Here is a 4,345-nt window from a genome sequence, read left to right as displayed (position 1 = left end):
CCTCAGCCCGTTTCCTCCCTCCCCCCTTTCCTCTTTCAGCGGCCCATCCTGCTTTCCATATGTTTTCTTCTGCTCCTTCCCTCACTTCATGGTCCTCCTCCGTTTTTCCTTCAGTTTCCCAACCGTCTGTTTTTCCTTCTGCTTCTGGCCAAGGTTCCCATTACCCTTTTTATCCTCCTGCGGGGGCCCCCTTTCCTTACTGGCACCCCTCTTTTGCTCAGCCTTACCCTTTCCCGCATTACCCTGCGCCTGGTCATTTACCTTCCGCTCCTTCGTGGCCGCAACATTTTGCTCCCCCACAGGGTTCTGCCCCACGCCCACCAGTGCCTTCTCACATTGCGGTTTGCGCCGCCCCTCCCCCTTTACCTCCTTTTCCTCCTGTCCCAATTTTTCCCCCAGAGACAGTTCCGGGTACCCCCGCTTTGGTGTCAAGTGATTTATTGTCCTCTATGTCTCGCCGCAGTGTTTTGCCTAGTGTTCCAGTGATGGCTTCTGGTGGTGCTGGGATCTCGAGTGGTAGCTCCGTGGCTGGTCCTGCTGCAGGTGACGTGATTGCCCCTGATGTTGCGGTGCCTGAGGCTGTCTGTGACGGGATGTCGGGTCCGGCCATTGGTGAGTCTGCTGTCCCTCCTTTGCTGTTTGATACGGAATCTTCAGGGTCTAGTGATAGTAGCTCCTCGTCTAGCTCTCCGCCACGCCCGCGTAAATTAGCTAAACTGGTTGCGCAGCGTTTTGTTAGGAAGGCAGCTAAGTGTCAGCCAGCTCCGGTTCCTATCATAGCGCCTGTTGAAGATGCTGGTATGGTTCACTGTGCCAATACGGCAGTAGACAGGGGTTTACGTAAGCGGGGTAGGGACAAGATTCGCAAGGGTAAGTTTGTGGATGTTTTTTCTCTAACCGATGACATGAAGAAAGCTTTAGATAAAGCCAAAAAACCCGGGGGTGGCGGGGAGGATGCTTGCCGGGGTTTTCATCATTGGCTTAGCGGTATACTGGTTTTTTCTGCCTGCTACCTTGAAACGCGCCCAACGGAGCACCGTAATGTAATAAAGTATATTCATTTGGTGCATGATATTTTTGTCAAATCCAAGGGCTTTGTTTGGAGAGATTACGATGAACACTTTCGTAGGAAGCAGGACGGTCAGCTGGTTATGCCTGTGGGCCGTAAGGATGTGGAGGTCTGGTTAGCTGTTACCCAGGAAACTAAGGCGCCTGCGGAAGGGGCACAGGGTAGGAAGGCTTCTCTCCCTTCGCGTGCTGGAGCGAACATGCTCGGTAAAGGGAAGTGTTTCACCTATAATGATTCTCGGTGTTCCCGGGGGTCTGGGTGTCGTTTTCGTCACTCATGCCGCATCTGTAACGGTAGTAACCCCGCTAAAGACTGTAAGTCAAGAGCAAAGGGTGGTTCAGGGGGCAGGTCTGACACTACCGGAGTTGACAAGTAAGGCCTATTCTCCGGTGGTACTAGACGAGTTAGCAAAATGGTTGGGCTGGTATCCTTTGCGGGACAATTCCCAATTTTTGCTGGATGGTTTTCGTTTAGGTTTCCGATTACCCGTAGCTGGCGCTTTGCATGTAGTCTCTTCACGGAATTTGCGGTCGGCCAGAGAGCTTCCCCATGTGGTACGACAGAAAGTCTTTGCTGAAGTGGCGTGTGGGCCGTATGTCCGGGGCTTTTCCCTTCCCTCTTTTGCAGGACCTATGCATTTCTCCTCTTGAGAAATGCAATGGAGTCATGGCCAAAAAGGTCTAGGGTAAATTCCATTTGATACAGCATTTGTCGTACCCTCATGGGGGCTCTGTGAATGACGCAATCCCCCACTCGCTTTGCCAGGTCCAGTACCAGCTGTTTGATGATGCGCTCGCTATGATTAGGGGTTTTGGTCCTGGGGCGTTGATGGCAAAATTGGATGTGGAATCTGCTTTCCGCCTGCTTCCGTTGCACCCCGAGTCCCTACGTTTTATGGGTTTTATGTTAGGTGGTCAATTTTTTGTTGACAGGTGCCTCCCCATGGGCTGTGCTATCACGTGTGCTTATTTTGAAAAGTTCACCACCTTTTTGCATTGGTGTATCCAGGCTGGCACTGGCCATGCTGGTAGCGCACATTATTTGTACGACTTTTTGTTTGTCGGCCCACATGATAGCACAGTTTGTGGGGACGCGTTGTTTTCTGCGCAGGCCCTTTTTCGGGTGCTCGGCATTCCGGTGGCCACAGACAAGACAGAGGGTCCGACTTCTTGCTTGTCTTACCTAGGTATCGAAGTGGACACAGTTGCTGGGTGCTGCCGGTTGCCGGATGATAAGGTGCAGCGATTGCTAGGTCAGATTCAATGTTGTTTAGATTCTCGGCGGGTTAAATTGCACCATGTGCAGTCGGTTCTCGGTTCATTTCACTTTGCGTGCCGGATCATCCCGATGGGGAGGGTGTTTTGCCGTAAACTGGAGCGGGCCATTGCGGGGGTCTCCAACCCGCATTTTAGTGTTCGCCTTTCCAGGGAAATCCTAGATGACCTCCGGGTGTGGGCTTCATTTTTGTTGGATTTCAACCTGGAGTTGATTTGGCCATTGCAGCCGGTTGACAATGCTGAATTGCAGTTGTTCACCGATGCTGCAGGTTCAACTGGCTTCGGGGCATATTTTCAGGGGGAATGGTGCGCTGCTCCATGGCCGGCATCATGGATAGCTTGCGGATTTCAGTATAACCTGTTGTTATTGGAACTTTTTCCGATAATAGTGGCTGTGGATTTGTGGGCTGACAGTTTGTCTAGCCGGAACATAATTTTTTGGTGTGACAACCTGGGCGCGGTGCACGCTATTAATAATAAGCGTTCTTCTTCTCCTATGGCGCTGCATCTGTTGAGGTTCTTAGTTTTGAGATGTTTGAAGGCGAATATTGTCTTTAGGGCGCGGCATGTGCCGGGCATTGAAAACGGGATAGCAGATTCATTATCCCGCTTTCAATTTGATAGGTTTCGGGTGTTGGCCCCTGAGGCTAATCCGATTGGGATGACATGTCCGTCTTCTGTCTGGCAGATTGTCGAGCCGGACTAATTGGTCTGGCCCGGAAGTCCCTGGCTCCGTCAACTTTGCGAGTTTACGAGGCAGCTTGGCGCGACTGGCAGGCTTATCGGGTTAGGCATCCTGCGGTGGGTAAGTCTTTAGATCAGCGTTTAGTTGAATTTGTGTGGGACCATTATCAGAGGGGCCGATCTAAGGCGGCCATGGCTTCCGCCCTTGCAGGTATTGCCTTTTTGTCTCGCCATCACGGCGGTCATGATCCCACAAAGTCTTTTGTGCTGTCTAAGGCCCTTAAGGGTTGGGCTAAAGAAAGTCCCATGGTGGCTGATTCTCGCCGGCCAATTGACCTGGCATTGCTGCAGCGGTTGATAGGGGTAGTTTCTTTGATTACATCTTCCGAATTTTAATCTTTTTTGTTACGTTTAGCGTTTGCACTTGCTTTTTTTGGCGCGTTTCGGATTAGTGAGCTCGTGGCATCTAGTAAGAGGTCTGCTGATTCAGGGCTATTATTTAAGCATGTGGTAATCCAGGTGGGGGCTATCCTGTGCAAAATTCCACGTTCCAAAACTTATCAGTTGGGACGTGGGCGTTGGGTTACTATCAAGCCTCATTCTAATTCTGAGATTTGCCCTTTGCGCTTGGCTGGGATATATGCGGGTCTGCGCCCGTCAGTTGGCGCGCAATGGTTATTACATGCTGACTCCTCCCCTTTGACTAAGTTTCAGTTTGCTGCTGTGTTTAAGCGCTGTTTGGGTCAACTGGGTTTGGATGTTGCGCATTACGGTACGCATTCTTTCCGTACTGCTACTTGTGCAGCAGCTAGCGGGTTGCCTCCATCTGCCATTCAAGCGATTGGGAGATGGAGGTCATCCGCCTATAAATCATATGTTAGATGTGATAAGCTTTAAGTTGTGTTTTTTCTCACCCAGAAACGTAGTTTACCTGCCAGTTTTTTAATGGCTAGCATTCAAAAATTGAGGGTGTGAAGGGATTTTTAAATTTTTCCTCCAAAAAAAGGGCCGTAATTCAATTGGCTTATTATACACGGCTCATGGATCACAAAAACAAAAAGGAGGTTTTTTTGGATTTTCTCCTTCGCCTGGGCATTGTTACTAACATTCTAAGTTACCACTCTATCCTCTTCATATAATGTTGCTGTACTGATGTTTTAGTTCTTTTCGCTCTTTTATAGCTATGTCCGTGTCTTCTGAACAAGTCTGGCTTGTGGGCCATTCGTTTATTTATTGGGCTGAAAGGCATGCGATGGCAAAAAGGGCATCCCTGTTGTTAGGGGGGCGTCAGGTTCAGTGGTTTGGAGTCAGGGGC

The 4,345-nt window shown here is 50.1% G+C and overlaps 1 pseudogene; it reads left to right on the top strand.

Moving 5' to 3' along the window:
- Positions 1 to 3,012: 3,012 nt before the first annotated feature.
- LOC148443326 (uncharacterized) lies at positions 3,013 to 3,927 on the top strand (annotated as a pseudogene).
- Positions 3,928 to 4,345: the final 418 nt, after the last annotated feature.

This window comes from Taudactylus pleione, unplaced genomic scaffold (assembly GCF_031769625.1).
Source record: "Taudactylus pleione unplaced genomic scaffold, aTauple2 ptg001301l, whole genome shotgun sequence".
Lineage (NCBI taxonomy): Eukaryota > Metazoa > Chordata > Amphibia > Anura > Myobatrachidae > Taudactylus > Taudactylus pleione.
This window is presented reverse-complemented; position numbering and strand designations above follow the sequence as displayed.